The 16,752-nt window shown below is 40.5% G+C and overlaps 2 long non-coding RNA genes across 6 annotated transcripts in view; one reads left to right on the forward strand and one right to left on the reverse strand.

Moving 5' to 3' along the window:
- Positions 1-11,906, forward strand: part of LOC138795417 (uncharacterized) — a 31,826-nt gene extending 19,920 nt beyond the window's left edge. Inside the window, exons 2-3 of the long non-coding RNA XR_011363607.1 lie at positions 1,497-1,704; positions 11,747-11,906. This is a non-coding gene — a long non-coding RNA (uncharacterized lncRNA). The remainder of the gene's footprint in view (positions 1-1,496; positions 1,705-11,746) is intronic.
- Positions 1-16,752, reverse strand: part of LOC138795416 (uncharacterized) — a 76,265-nt gene that overhangs the window by 36,449 nt on the left and 23,064 nt on the right. For all 5 annotated transcript variants that reach the window (XR_011363605.1, XR_011363606.1, XR_011363603.1 and 2 more), the window contains exon 2: positions 2,987-3,140. This is a non-coding gene — a long non-coding RNA (uncharacterized lncRNA). The remainder of the gene's footprint in view (positions 1-2,986; positions 3,141-16,752) is intronic.

A 16,752-nucleotide genomic window follows, 5' to 3' on the forward strand; every position in this document is an offset into this window, starting at 1 on the left:
GCAGCAGGGAGGGGGGAGGATTCCTAGATCCCCGCCCCATTCACTGTTGCCCTATTTCATCCTAGCAGAGATGCTTCTGCAGAAAGTAGATTTTGCAGCACAAGAGGATTTCTCAGAGGGCTTAACCACTGTTAACCCATTCAATGCAAGTATAATGGCTAGAGAGGCTTTTTTTTTTTTAATTATTTCTCTATACAACAATATACAGATATACTCAATATATCATTCAGCCATATAATTAAAAACACCTGTCTAACATTTTCAAAGCCGCCTTGTGTGGACTCCACATGACCTCAGGATTCATCCTCTGGTATCTAAACGTAGATCATTTTTAGTCCTGTAAGTTGCAAGGTGAGACCCCCCCCCCCCCCCCCCCCCCCAGCATGTGCTACAGTTGTCATGTTCATCAAATCATTACGGAATATTTTTCATTGTGTCCAGTGCTATTAGGGAATATTATAACCATAAAGGCGTGTGCTTCATCTGCAGCAATGCAAAGGTAGAGGGTACATGTCCAAGTAATATTCACTTTAATTCCAGTAGAGCAGCGGTAGGGAACCCTGACTCTTCAGTTGTTGCAAAACTACAACTCCCATCATGCCTGGACAGCCAAAGCTAAAGTTTTGGCTGTCCAGGCATGATGGGAGTTGTAGTTTTGCACCAGCTGGAGAGCCAGGGTTCCCTACCCCTGCAGTAGAGCATGCCTTGTTCCCATAATGCATCTTGTGCTGTCTCTTCCCAAGATAAGTAACTTACACATATCCAGCTTTCAACATAATGTGTAAACAATGTAATCAATCAGACCAGACCTTCCTCCATTGCTCTCGATTCCTGATGTTCACATGCTATGGGGACAGGGGGTCAGAATCAGCATTCTGTCAGGTTTGCTGCCATACATACATACAATCATACATGCAGCATGCTGAGATGCACGGTCACCCATCATAGTGTTAACTTTTTCAGCAATTAGTAGCTTTTCTGTGGGAACAGATTAGATGAGCTAGCTTTCCTACTCCACATGCATCAAACAGATCTGGGCACCTTGGACCCTGTCACCGGTTCACCTAATGTCCATCCTGAGATCATTCATTGTAGGTAGTAACCACTGAACAGCCTATAAGACCTGCTGTTTTGGAAATGCTGTAACCCAGTAGTCAGCTAGTAATCCATCATTATGTAACAGATCCTACACTTACCTATTTTTCCTGCTTCCAAGACACCGAATTCAAGAACAAACAGCTGACCTGCTATATTGTATATACCACTCCTTCATGGGGGCAATTGTAACAAGATAACAAATCTTATTCACATGATATCATCTGTACGTTTAATGTTATTTCTGAGGCTATAGATCCATGTAGAGATATAGACCATCCATAGTGCACGTCTTATCGCCTGGGCTATCTTGTCTGCAACTTATACTAGGTGGTTCTTCATACCAACAGGTTTTCCTTTTTTTTCTACAAATGCTGTTTTCTATTTTTTTTTTTTCTCAGACCTTTTCAACTGTACACCCTCCCCCCAAAAATAGGGGGAGCAGGGCTTACACAAGCAGAGAGAAGAGAGAACTCACACCAGAATAAGGGAAGGTGCTAAAACCATCATGGTTATAAGAGAAGGCAAAGCGGATCTGGAGACAGAGAGAGAGACAAGGGATGAAAAGGGCATTGCTAGCAAGAGCAATGAATGACACAAGGCAGAGAGGTAAGCAATGAGGGGAAAATAAAAAAAAATGGAAAAAATACAAAGGAAGAGGGGGGTGGGGGTCTGCTAGTGCTGGGGTCTGCAGAGTGTAAGTATGTGAATTATTCCAGAAAGAGATGCTAGAATGTGTACAGAATGATTTATCTAGCTGTGTACATTGCTGTATGCACAGATTCATGAAGGACTGCCTCGGAGGACTACACATTCAGGTATTTTTTTCAATGTATAATGCATGTTGTTGTTTTTTTTTCCAATCTTGGTATAAAACAGAGGACGACGTATGTATTTTGTAACAAAATATCTGCAATAATAATTTACAAATTCAATAACCAAAAGGACTTTTAGTGTATACAAATGTACAAAGATTTTTGGTATGAGTCAGTGTGTGTGATTTCTATCCCTCCAGACAGGATAGGAGTGTTTCCTGTAAAGCTAGCAACCTTATTCTATTTATATGTAGAGAAAATACAAATAAAGTCACTTTTTAATCATGTTATGTAAAATACAGCTGTTTTCTGACGCTGTGTCAGCTTTAATCTGGATGCATGCTATATACATTTATGCTATTGTGCAATATACATCTGTAGCCAATTGTGTGCATACTGTATTTCACATAGCTCCAACTTTCCCTCTGTCCCTGGATCTCAATAAAGCACTATTAACACAGACAATGATGTCTTACAATGTGGTTCAATTGTGATGATGCTGTTTGCGTGGTGCTGCTCTGCGACTTGCACCATCCGAAAAGGAAATAAAGTGTTTTAAAACCTATCGCTGGACATTAAAGGGTCAATGAAACATGCGCAGAATTCTACAGGATGCATAATGTGTCAGTGTTTTAGCTCGGTGACGCCTTCTTCATGTAAAGCTTTATAGGAAAGAACATAATACATGCCTTTAAATCTGCTTGTGTAACACATGAAAGTAGCCTAGGCAAAGAGGGCAGTGATGTAATGGAGGATCGCCATCAAATGGGACATCTGCCATCTATTATATAGCTATACAGTACATCTGAGCAAAGGGAGTTTTCCTGTGCTAATGTATTTGCTGTTACTGTCAGAGTGAAATTCATGTCTTCAATCAGAAATAATACTTTTATAGTCCAGATTTAATGGACCAATGTACCCTAACTAGACTCCAATATAGAGCATAAAAACAACAAACACCACAGACTAATTCTAACTATGTAAGTGTGAACATTCATTAACAACTGTTCTTTCCAATAAGCCTGTTAGCCCGGCTCCCAGTCATGCTTGGGTTGTTATTCCCATGAGATACAAACCTCTAGAAGAACAATTTGTGCACTGAACTGTAAGTGTCCATGTTAACATGCATGGGAATAGGCAGCTGGCATGGTGTAAATCCCCTCTCTCGCATGGCGGTTGGTCTGCTGCAGTATATTCATGTAGCTTCCAGGTAAGTTGGATTGGAACCCCCTAAAGATAAGGTTTTAAATAAACATAATTAAAAACACATATACACATAGGATTTTTGAAGACGACATATACTATATTAATATATTTGGTTTTACTTTGTGTTGATGGATCAAGGAAAGGTGCACAAACAAACAAACCTATTCCCGGATTTACCTGTGTAAAGCACTGCACTAGGTGGATGCACAGTATGTCTGTTTGTTTACACGTTTCCTGTCCATACCGTTTTTCTATTCTGTTGATTATTGACTATACCACTGAATCCCAACCAGGGTTCCAAAGGGCCCTGGGGTTACTTGGATCTGATTTATAAAAGAGCAGTAAAAACAGCAAGGATTTTTTGTAGCCTCCCAAATTGATGCCATCAGCCAATGAATTAGCACTTGCTCATTTGTCAGCTGATCATTGCCCCGTTTAATACAGCCCTTATACTTCTTTTTCTGGATCCACTTCTGACTGTCGGCTGTGGTTGTCAGTGTAAGCAGTGGAAAAAAAAAAAGGTGCAAGCAGCAGTGCCGTAGGCCCCAATGCTGGCCCTTCAAGGGGGAAAATATGCTTCACGTAGGTTGGATATGCTGTGGATTTTCTGCAGCAATTTTTTTTATGTGGAAAATCTAAAAAAATGCCAAAAGAGATCCAATCATGGTCGTTTTTTTATTTTTCTTTATTCCTCCATTTAATTTACATGGCATAGTTAATTAATTTTGTGGCCGCGTTTTCAACTCATTCACCGTTTCCTCACTGTCTCGCGCCGGCTCTTTTCAAAAGAGTCGGCACGAGACAGGAAATTCCCATCATGCAGAGCAGCGGGATAGGTTCCCATGATCCTTTGCCCACTGCTCCGTTAATACACATTGATCTTACGCTATACAGCACAAGATCGATGTGTATTATCTAGTGTCCCTGTTCTCTGATCTATTCATGAAGATACAGACTGCCTTTGCAGTCTGTATCTTATACTTTACCTAATCCTCTGCTTCAGTGCAGCAAGGCCAGGCGCCGCCATTTTGATGACGTCACTTGCATTCCAGCGCTGCATTCCACCACTGGAACGCAAGAGATGTCATCAAGATGACGACGCCTGGCCTTGCTGCACCGAAGCAGAGGATTAGGTAATTTAGTCTATTTACGAAGATACAGACTTTTTCTAATACTCTGTACCAGTGCAGTAAGGCTGGGGCGCCGCTATCTTGATGACGTCACTTGCGTTCCAGAGCTGGAGCGCAAGTGATGTCATCAAAATGGTGGCACCCGGCCTTGCTGCACAGATGCAGAGGATCAGGTAGAGTAAAATATACAGACTGCAAAGGCATTCTGTATGTTTATAAATAGACTTAGGGAGAGATAAACTTTTATAATAGGGACAGTCACATTTAGATGATGGGTTCTCTTTAAAGGGGAACGATGAGTAGGTTAAGACGCATCTAACCTGCTGGTCTGTCCCTATTGCACATGAGATGCCGAGGAGGAGGATATATCTCTTACCTTTTTCCTTCTCTGCTCCGTTCCGGTGCAGTTAGTAGTTAGTCCTTTTTTAATTATAATCAATGGAGTGGGCCAGCTGAGTTGGATCAACGCTATGGGGGCTCCTAATGAGTGCCCTTTACCGGACCGAGGAGCAAATTACTAACAGCACGGGAACGGCGCCAAGGAGGAAGGTAAAGACACACTATAAGAGACATACCTTCCTCCTCTGCGTCTCCTGTGCAATAGGGACATATCATGTCATTCAAGTGTTGCAGCGCTTTATGTTGGAAAGTCCACAAGCATGAAGTTTTATATTCATATTCATAAGTCGCAAGGGAAAACGGAATTTGCTGTATGGCATATAGCAGCATCAATTTTTACCATGCGATAATGTATGTGTTTTTTTTTTACATTTATACGTTAAAGAAAAACAACATAGTACGAAATCAACTTGACGCTACGTTCACACATTCGCATAATAACAGCCAATATGTGCTGTGAAATGACGGCCATTTGTGAAAAAACGGCCGTCATTTCAACAGTGTGTAAACATAGCCCAAAAGGTGGTAAAAGTATTACTTTAGCTTACTCGGAGATACCATGGAGACATGCAAAACTGTTAGTATTATATATTCTGATCAAAAATTATTTTAGCCCCTACAAGAAGTGTGTTTGTGGTGAAAATGGGTATCTTAATGATTGGCGAAATCTACTGGGGGTTCCTTCATAGAAATCAGGCAGGGACTCGAAGGTCTGTGCACCGTATCTAGAGGATAATTGCATTGATGTCTCTGCAATAAATTTACTAGGTTTTATATCTAGGACTGCATTGGCTTTATAGCTATCCTATACAATGGCTTTTGTTCTCATTTTACCAGTGTGAATTTTCTTCTCTCATTTATATTTTACCAAATGTATACATTACCAACATAATAGTTATGAACACATATACACTTCATCTGCAAAAAAGGATTTCACATGTATTGCTAATACATCGAACAGCTTGTAAAGGGAATCAAGGCTGAATAAGCAATATGGTATTACCCAAACCATTCATCGTGCTATGTCATCGTTTTTATAGGTTGCTTCGTGCAGACTGTCGTGCATGAGCAAGCACTGTTTTTTTAAGGATGAAGTTCAATGAGTTTTACCGTGGATTTTGTAGCATGAAACAAAATGGTTCTCTTTTCTATCCAGGAAGGGAAAAAAAAACACAGCAAGTGCAGGTCAGCACCAGCAGGAGGCAATATACTTGAATCCATTATTTAGATATCATGCATTATTTATATACCATAGATGCATATCATGCATCTGTCAACAACGGTACAGGGACAAATTCTGAGCCAGGGTATCCATGCACCTGCTACCATATAGAATGTGAAACATAGGATGACATATTAAGTTCACACTCTGGAGACTTCTACTGTACCAAATAAGTCAGAATCTGCATAGGTTCTATAAAGATTTTGATAGGGATTTCACCCTCTGTAGAATGTCCTCACTTTTTATATCCCATTCACATAAGGTGGTGATTTCTAGTATAGATTCAGCAATTCCAAGGTATGTGAATTCACCCTAATGCCCCCTCTATTATGTCTCCACAGAAAACAGAGCAGATAAAACTGGTGTAATATACTAATGGTCAACTTACTACCTCATAGGGGTAACACCTGAGGGCCTCACATTTCCCTGAATATCCCCTATAAGACATCTACATTGGAGAAATAGCCACACATGAAGGGTCACGCACTGGTGATGAGAAAATCAGGTTCCTGTCGCTGCCGCACAGACCTCTCACTCCTCTTTGCTAATTTCTATTCTCTATGATGGGTGCCGAAGAGAAAGCTGGATGCGATGGGCACATTGCATCCAGATTCCCAAAAGTAAAGGTTCTATGTTCAAACTTCCTGAGAATGGGAGATAAAAAGTCCTGCAGGACCTTCCATGAAGTCAGTCGTGATCAGTCATATTGTTACAAAGAGACTCTGTCAGCAGGTTTAGTAACTTCTGATTGGCAGTTATCTATCCATGCTGTGTATAGGCAGTTAACTGTCAATCAGCAGCTGGAGGACGGAGGGAGGGGTGTGGCAAGAATCCTATTCTTCTGCATATTAGGAGAACAGCTGAATAGAATGATATAAGTAATACACCGATCTGTTCAGCATTTCTGTCACTAGTTTATGCTGCCCTCATTTAAAGGGGTAGTGCACCAAAAATATTTTTCTTTCAAATCAACTGCTGCCATGAAGTGCCAGAGATTTGTAATTTACTTCTATTAAAAAATCTCAAGCCTTCCAGTACTTATCAGCTGCTGTATGCCCAACAGGAAGTTGTATTATTTCCAGTCTGGACAGCAGGAGAGGTTTTCTATGAGGATTTGCTCCTGTTTTGGACAGTTCCTGACATGGACAGAGGAGGCAACAGAGAGCACTGTGTCAGACAGGAAAGAAAACACCACTTCCTGCTGGACACACAGCAGCTGATAAGTACTGGAAGACTTGAGATTTTTTAATAGAAGTGAATTACAAATCTCTGGCACTTTATGGCACCAGTTGATTTGAAAGAAAAAATTTTTGGGTGGACTACGGCTTTAAGGCAGCATAAACTTAGTGACAGATTCCCTTTAAAATAAATCTGTAGCACTAGATAAAGTTGCAGTGTAGCCTTGGCCTAATGGAAAGATTTGCACCTTTTTTTGTCTTGGACAGTCCTGAATTTTGCTAAAAATACTGACCAATGGACTACACATGAATCCAGGCCAAGGCTATTTTCACACAATGATTTTCTACGGCCGTTATTTGATACTTAAAATAACAGCTGCTGTTTTGGGTACCAATCAATAGCAGTGTTTTAACATGTTCAAGCCACCATCATTGCAATAACGGCCGTTGGAACATTACAAAGGACGGTGAAAAAAAATTTGTGAACAACTTAAAATAACGGCCACTGTTGGTGCAGTAACCAACAGCCATTGTTTCCATAGACTTCAATTGAAATCATTGAAGAATGAAAAAAACTGCTGTCTCATTAAATTCAAGTGACGGCCGTTATTTTATTGTTTGTGAACATAGTCTTAGGGTGCCGGATTTACAGCGGATTTCACGCCGCGAGTTTGCAGCGAAATCCGCTGCAAATCCATGTAGTGTGAAGTTCAATGAGGTTACATACCCGCAGCGGAATTTTCGTTTCGCTGTGAGTATCTAACGCGACCCCTTTAACCCCCCGCAGCCCGCCGCCTGGAGCATACATTACCTGCTCTGCGCCGCGACTGCGTTTGAGGCTCCCGTTGGTCCCCATCAGACAATCTGTGCACAGTGAGTTTGCAGCAAAATCCAGTGGGAATCCGGTATGTGTGAAGGCACCCTTAGGGTATATTGACAAATGGCAGATTTGTCTGTTGTTGAACCTTCTCTAACTGTTCCATTCATGTGAATAAGCTTGCAGAAATACATGTGCGTGTATGGAATCTATTTTCAATCTATTTTCAGAATTTCTGCAAAAATCTACAACATGTGAGTATACTCTTAAAGATCTTGAGCGCACACTTTTACCAACATTTGGGCAACAATGAGAAAATGTCCCATATAGCCGACACATATTAAAGGAGAAGTCCAGCGAAAAATGTTATTAAAGTATTGTATTGCCCCTCAAAAGTTATAGAAATCACCAATATACACTTATTACGGGAAATGCACATAAAGTGCTTTTTTCCTTGCACTTACTACTGCATCAAGGCTTCACTTCCTGGATAACATGGTGATGTCACTTCCTGGATAACATGGTGATGTCACTTTCTGGATAACATGGTGATGTCACTTTCTGGATAACATGGTGATGTCACGCCCCGACTCCCAGAGCTGTGCGGGCTGTGGCTGCTGGAGAGAATGATGGCAGAGGGATGCTCAGTGTCCCTCCAGTGCCCTGTGTCCCTCAGTGTCCCCCTGCCATCATCCTCTCCAGCAGCCACAGCCCGCACAGCTCTAGGAGTCGGGGCGTGACATCACCATGTTATCCAGAAAGTGACATCACCATTTTATCCAGGAAGCATTTCCCGTAATAAGTGTATATTGGTGATTTTTATAACTTTTGGGGGGCAATACAATACTTTACTAAAAATTTTCGCTGGACTTCTTTAATTTTGGCTGTAATTGTTAGTATCTGTAAAAAGTGGGCCAAAGTACCTGTAAAGCTATGGCCACAAAGTGACAGCGCACAGGCTGTGAGGCCCCTGCTGGAAGGCATTATCCCCCGAGTTTTGATAACATTACAACTTGGGGCGGGGGGGAATGTCTGCCCTGGCTGATGGACTGTGCGCTCAGCCAATCAAGTGACTGCAGCAGTGTCCCATCTCAGCCACTGACTGACTAAGCGGACAGCCCATCAACTGGGTTGTGACAACGGAAGTGCAGGAAGTCCCGGAGCGGCAATCCAAATGGTTATGTTCCCTTATGGCTCTGCCATATGAAATTTTTTTCAAATGTCTGGACATTGCCTCATAAAGTATAGCCTTTAACCACAATCCCCCCAAACCGCTTGTACTGTTGGATATCTGCTTTTAATCCAAGATCTTCCTGGGGTCCATTCTGCAGGTGATGCAGTTATTGTCCAAAAAAACTACTTTTAAACTTGCAGCCCCATGTCAAATAGGCGTGGCCTAGAGTAGGGCATGGGTACTCTAGGTCACGCCAATTTGACACAGAGCTGCAAGTTTAAAAGTAGTTTTTTAGGACAATAATTGCATCAACTGCTGAACAAACCCCAGGACAGATCTTGGATTAAAAGCAGCAATCTAAAGGTAAAAGCGGTTTTTTGTTTTGTTTTTTTTGTTGGGGGGGGGGGGGGGGAGTATTGGATTGTGGGTACAGAGTCGCTTTCATTTTGTATTAATTAAGGACCAAAAAAGCCCAAATGCAAAAAAAGTCAAGGCTCAAAAACTTATGTGCACTAAAGGTCCTATTACAAAGGTCCAGGTCAGGTAAATATCTCCCCATGTACTAGAGCCAGCAATTAGCTGACGAGCGGGCAAACAATCGCTGAGCTGATCACTTACTTTAAATATGTCAAAAGATATTTGCACACCAGCTACATAAATTTCCATGTAATAAGAGATGTGGGTCTGACGGCTGATTAAAGGAAAAGGCTGCATGAACATCGCTAGATTATCGAGCCATGTAATAGGCACTGTAAACAACTGCTGATCCAGAACCGATCCAGATCAGCGCTTACACAGAGGGTTGGGCTGTGTAATACTTACCCAACAAGTACAGGGAAGATCCTTCCTCTCTTCCAGTCTGTGCAATGTACACAATAACCATACATTGCAGGAAAAGGACTGCCAAGCTTTTTTTTTTTTTTTTTTTTAAATAAGTAAAACAAAATTTGCAAAGAAAGCCATATTATAATTGTCAAGCAACTTCACGTGTCATGTTTTGGTTCTTCCATAGATATAATATATATTGGGCTTTTTAATTATTAAAATTTGGAGCAGATATTAATTTGTCATAGTTTTTTTTATTAAATAGTTAATAGTAAAAAAAAAATAATGTATTATATATATATATATATATATATATATATATATATATATATTCATGTAATGGTTTAATTGTTATTATTATTAAAATGTCACTGTCGTTTAATTGTTTTTTGCAGAAATCAATTTTACACGCAATTTTAAGAAACTTTGTAATTGGGTTTATTAGCCGAAAAATTCATTTTTATCATGAAAAAGCAGTTTGAAGCTCTCCCCCGTCTTCATTGTTCTCTACGGAAAGGGGAGGGGTGTAAGGAGGTGAGGCACCAAAACAGGACAACAAAGAGTTAATGTATAGCTACATCACCGGCTATCTCCTCTGACAGTCAGCACTGACCTCTCTGACCTCTGAATACAGTCTTTCACACAGCTCCTGCTGTGTAATCCTTTGTTCTCTGCTGGCTCCCTCCTCCCCTCTTCATAGAAAAGACAAGGCCCGACTGTGTAAAAGAGTCGAGATTTCCTGATAATGAGCAGTGGATGAGAGAGGAGGGGGGGGGGGGCTGGGGAAAGTCTTTTTGAATGCAGATGATGGCATTTTTGCCTTAAAAACCCAATTACACAGTTTCTTAAAATCGCCTTTACTATTGATTTCTGCAAACGTGTTCGTGTTAAGTAGGATGTGCAAATTGGAGTGTGTGTTATTGGTAAGGTGAGCACTTTATTTTGCAAAGGGGCCTTTTTTCATTTTTTTTCCTTTTTTGTTTATTTTTACACTTTGTGTATTTATTTAGTTTTAACAGTGGCATTTAAATTGTTAAACGGGCATTAGCGGCAGGTTTTAGCTGGAGATAACAGCCTGTTCCTGCTCCATACTCTCCCTTCACATCAGTGACAAATTTACACATCAGAAATGTAAAGAACATAATCACAATGCATTTTTTTCCTTATATTTGTCCCTTTAAGCTCAGATGTTTTTCACTGCACGGTAACATTGCATGGCATGGACTGTGAACTCTGTTAGGCATTAATGTGGTACTGTGTTTGATCAAGTTTTAAAAAAAGGTTCTCTACTATCCAGCTTTTGCATCTGCAATTTTTTAACGTATTCAAAATGTGTAACAAACATGGATATTATTATACTATGTGCGTGTTTATGAATCCCTGCTGTAAGGTATACAAATATGTACGTGCCTAACCTGCTGATAGCTCCCTAGTTTGCACGGGTCGCTGACGATAAAGGTATGTCTGTTAACTTCATCCTCAGCTCTGTTTCCCTGCTGTTCATCCTAAAATTGTAAGCCTTTAGGAGCACTGGGGGTGGGGTTACAGACCCCCAGCACCGGTTTGGCCGCCCCCCTCTATTAGTGATCATTGGAACGCCACATAGGGGCAGGGCTACAGTCAAGGCTGACCTCCTTCTAATGGTTATCAATGGAGAGGCCTGGCCAGATCGGTGGCCAGAGGAGACAGTAGCCCCGCCCCCAGTACTACTAACAGCTAACCGGGCAGAGGATTTCAGAATGAACAGCACAGGAAAAGTGCCAAGGATGCATGTAGGAGACATACCATCATCCTCAGAACCCCGTGCCTACTAGGGAGCTATCAGCAAGTTAGATTCGCCTAACTTGCTGATAGTTCCCCTTTAATTATATGTCTCATTATACAGTTAGGATGTCAACTACGGTAGTTTTTCACAGCAGCCATGGAGGCCTTCAAAAGGCCTCTTCCAGAATGACTGAAAACTGGAGGAGACTGCAGCGGCCTAAAGATACATCAGCAGCTGGAAACAACCTTTTTTCCGAAGATGCTGGATCACACAGCATCACTAAAGGTATGTATACAGTGCTTGTGTCATAGGCATCTGGGAACTGGCAGCACGGATATATATGCATATCCATGCTGTCAATTTCCCTTTAAGTACGTGTAAACATTACCTTAGGCAGGTTTTACAAGTCAGTGTTTGGCATCATTATTTTCAAGTCAAAAACAGGAGTAAAATTGGTCTGAAAAAAACAAACAAAAACAAAACATAATGAGAAGATTTGTACTTTTTCAGTGTTTTGGACCCACTTCTAGTTTTGACTTTTACTAATGCAAAATACTGAGACAAATACTGCCATATGGAACCAGCCTAAGGCTATGTTCACACACCGTCAAAATAAATTACATTTGACGTTTATATTGGATGGCCTCCATTTAACGTCAAATAGACGTAATTATATGAATAACGGCCGTTGTTTTAAAATAACAGCCGTTATTTGCGTTCCAATAAAAATGGACAGAATTTTGGTGTGTGAACATAGCCTAACGCTGCATTAGTTCTGAGAAATCTCTCACAATGTGTTCATTAGTAACTTTTTAGTAACTTTAACCTATCCATACTAAATTGTACTCGGTTTAGTTTTTGCTCTTGTCATTACCCTGAGGCAACCCTGACTAAAGTTGCTAATGATTTACACTGTTAAATCCAAAGGTCATAATCTTATCTGCTTCTCTGCCTGTAGTTTTTCTTTATTTTTTAAGTCCTGTGGCTCATGGACAAATAGGCCCTGGTGTGGACACCCCTCCTAAATATTGAGTTGATAAAACCTCACACATTCAAAGAGCAGCAAATAAAACAAGTAAATATCCTTGCAATTGCCATAGGTACACACTGGTAGCAGTATGGGTCAGGTCAGTGGCCCTAAAGGGGTATGCCAGTAGAAGAAAAGTGTATTTAAATAAAACTATCATGCCATGACATATAACCCAGGACAGGAAATGAAAAGTAGAACTGCAAAATGTAAATGGTCCCCAGCTCTCTGACTCTTCCCTTTCTTTCAAGACAATGCATCAACCACATAACCATATCCTATCTATCTATCTATCTATCTATCTATCTAAATATCCAAAAAAGTAACCGCAGCACACAGGACTTTAGTGAAAAATAAATCTGTATTGGTAATTAATCCATACAAAACACACGTGTGTATAATACCAAATGGTTTTCAGCGTCTATAAAAAGGTAGGTTGCACATGCCCAGTAGCCCTACTGGGCATGTGCAACCTACCTTTTTATAGACACTGAAAACCATTTGGTATTATACACTTGAGAAAGAAGTCAGCACGACTTCGAAACGCGTTGTGTTTTTTAAATAAAAATCTTTTTACCTATCCTTAACGTTCTTGGACCTGCGCCCTATCTACCCAGGGATTTGAGTGGAGGAAAGTTGCTATATGTTACCTGTTTGTTTCTGGGAGCGGCTGCGGTCCACACACAAGCTATCGTTGAGAGTTGTGCCTTGCATTTGCACAACCATGCCAGGTGAGAGTCTTCCTTTACTCCCCTGCTTTTTGTCTATGCTTTTGCAAACCTCACACATTGGAGCGCTGTTCACATTTATTCCTACAGGTTCCTTTTAATGACCAGGCCATTTTTGTTTTTTTCTTCCTCGTTTTCTAAGAGCTATAGCGTTTTTATTTTTCCACCTACATTGCTGGTGTAGGCGCCACAATCTCTAGTTTTTATTAGTATCATATTTGTGTAGATGGGAGGTTTTGGTCTTTTTTTATAAAAAAATGTTTTTGATGTGACAAAAAATCCAAAATCCTGGTGTTATCTTCTCTTTTTGTTTATGCTGTACATTGCACAGGAATAAATAATATTGTTATATTTTGATAGATCAAACAATTACGCATGCTACGATTTAGAACAGGTTTATTTATTTATGAAATGTTTTATTTGTGCATAGCATAGATTAGTGTAATCTGTGATCTTCCCATAGAGTCTGCCTAAGGCAGACTCTGTTAGGAGATTGCCAAACTGACTGTACGGAGGAAATTATTAGACCAGTCACTCAGTATTAGACCATTCAGGCAAAATGATCGGGACCATGCCCACACTTTTCATAAAAAAATCAGGCACTGGAGGAGGCCACGCCTCTTCCTCGCCTTGCTGGTAATACTGATCACATGGCAGGTCCCCGTCTATTTAGACACAATGAAACTGTGAATATGCTAAGAGCCTAAGGTTGTTTTTCCACACTTGCATTCAGAATGTGTTTTGAACATACCCAAAAGCATGGCCTAATTTCTTCACCAATAGTTGGGTTTTGTTGCCAATAATCCAGACTACAGCATGGGGCTATTGATGAAGAGCTGGGAGTGTTGTTTCAGCTGCAATCACAATGTATATTGAACTCTGTACTCGGCTTTTTTTGTTGAGTGTCTTACACAGGGTAATTTAGTTGCAGTTTTGCTCCTCCCTCTTTCTCCAAATGGGTTTACTGTGACCAATTCACAGAAATATATATGTATAAAACTCCCCCCCCCCCCCCCCCACACACACACACTTTCCCTCTTTCTTTCCTCTCTTTTCTTCCTCTTTCCCCTCCCTCTTTGCACTCCTCTTTATTCCTTCTCACTACCCTCAGGGTCTTCCTCTTGTTCGAGGATGGGCGCTCCTCTCCCTTGATACCACAACATTGTTATGCATTTCAGGATGTATGTGCCTTTCTCTTCTGTCATATTTCCTACTAGTTTTTGTCTGTGCCTACTGGGCATAGGTTATATTGTCCTTATATGTAAAATAAAATAAAAAAATTATCTGCAGTTTTGGAAATGGTCTTATACAGTGCAGTATGGCATGAAAAACACAATTTTTTTTATTATACAGTAAAGCTAATTTAATACATGCCACAATTTTTGGCAACACAATTCAACTGAACCACATTGTAGAAAGCAAAAAGAAATTGTAGGGCACTCACCATAAAATCTTTAAACTTGATAGTAGATAGGTTAAAAATTCATTCACAGTAGTGCCTACCGCTCCAGTTCTACCTAACAGGTGACAAGGCACCAAGTTTAGTTTTAAATGTTCATTCCGAATTGCTTTGTACTTACCCTGTTGTTTTCTCATATCATTGAATAAAAACAGATTTGATAAAAAAAAAAATCCATTCACAGTAGAGCAGACGGCAGATATCTGTAGAAGCGCACTAACATGTGTGAAACAGCTTTCACACTGCCTCATAGTGCTGGCGTCTCTGCCGTCTGCTCTACAAAAAAAGTTTGAAGATTTTATGGTGAGTGCCCTTCAATTTCTTTTTGCTTTCTACAACGTGGTCAAGATATATATAAGTATTGTCAAGAAGAGAGCACCCCATATGTATAAGCATACTCTATAAAAGCTTATTCATCGGACATATTTATACAGACACTAGTGCCAATCGCTATATTTCTTGATTGAACAATTTAACTGAAACGTTAGGCCCTATTCCCACAATTGCAATCCTGAATGCGGTTCAAACGATGCCCCTATTTCTTTACTAAGAGCCATGCGAGGTTGCTGGGACTATCAGCAACATTGTGTGGTTATTGGTGATGCCACGAAGGGCATGTTACGGCCCCATGAGGGTCCTGCAATGTGGGAACAAGGCATAACAAAACCAAGAGAAAAAAATAAAGAGAAAAATCAAATTCATTATGATTAGAGATTTGTACGAAGCAAAACAATCGGCTCTTAAATCTTGCTGTCTGCCCGCTCCATGGAGAAGGTGGAGACAACCCAAGGACCGCCTGGAAAACATAAAAACAACCACAGACTGTTACCATGTTTTCCAGCCGGTCCTCGGGCTGTCTCCACCCTCTCCACAGAGCAGGCAGAGAGCAGGATTCAAAAGCCGATCATTTAGCTTCATGCGAAGCCCACTTCGCTTATCTCTAATTATGATCCATGCCTGAGCAACCTCAGGTGAATTGTGTTTTGTCAGTAATTGTAGCATGTGTGGAATCAGCTGTTAGCTGCACTCTGTAATAGAACAAAATCATCATGTGTTTTTGATGCAGTACTCCACCAGAAAAAAGCAGCTTGACGGCACCTTTGAAGCCAAAACTGGGTGTAGGTCATAACAAATTAATAATGTAAAGAACAGGTTCTACTTTAGGCTTCATTCATATGTCCGTAGTGCAGCCCACAATTGCGGACTGCACTACGAATGTGTATCAGTAGTACTCCGTGTTTCGCAGACCACTCCATAGAAGAAGACTCATAATCACCTTCACAGTGGGGACGGAGTGGTAGGATACCGATGGCAGCGCAGGAACCAGAGAGGTAAGTGCAGTTATTTTTTACTCCCCCTAACTGGCTATATATATATATATATATATATATATATATATATATATAGCCAGTTAGGGGAGTAAAAAATAACTGCACTTACCTCTCTGGCTCCTGCGCTGCCATCGGTTATATATATATATAGATAGATAGATAGATAGATAGATAGATAGATAGAGAGAGAGAAAGCCCCCTACCTGGACAATGCTGGTAATTGTTTTGAAATAACCGTAATTATTTGGGAAGAGACAGCAGCACAAATATGGCTGGCTGTTATCAAGAGTGTGTGTGTGTGTGTGTGTGTGTGTGTGTGTGTGTGTAAACACATTGCCACCATCATAGGACAAAAATAAACAAAAACATTAAAAAATAAACTTAAAATGATTTAAATGGAAATTAGAAGCATTTACCCTGCTGATATGTCCCTAAGGGTCCATTTACACAGAAAGATTATCTGCCAAAGATTTGAAGCCAAAGCCAGAAACAGACTATAAACAAAGATAAGGTCATAAAGGAAAGTCTGAGATTTCTCCTCTTTTCCAATCCATTCCTGGCTTTGGCTTCAAATCTTTGGC

This window comes from Dendropsophus ebraccatus, chromosome 6 (genome assembly GCF_027789765.1).
Source record: "Dendropsophus ebraccatus isolate aDenEbr1 chromosome 6, aDenEbr1.pat, whole genome shotgun sequence".
NCBI lineage: Eukaryota > Metazoa > Chordata > Amphibia > Anura > Hylidae > Dendropsophus > Dendropsophus ebraccatus.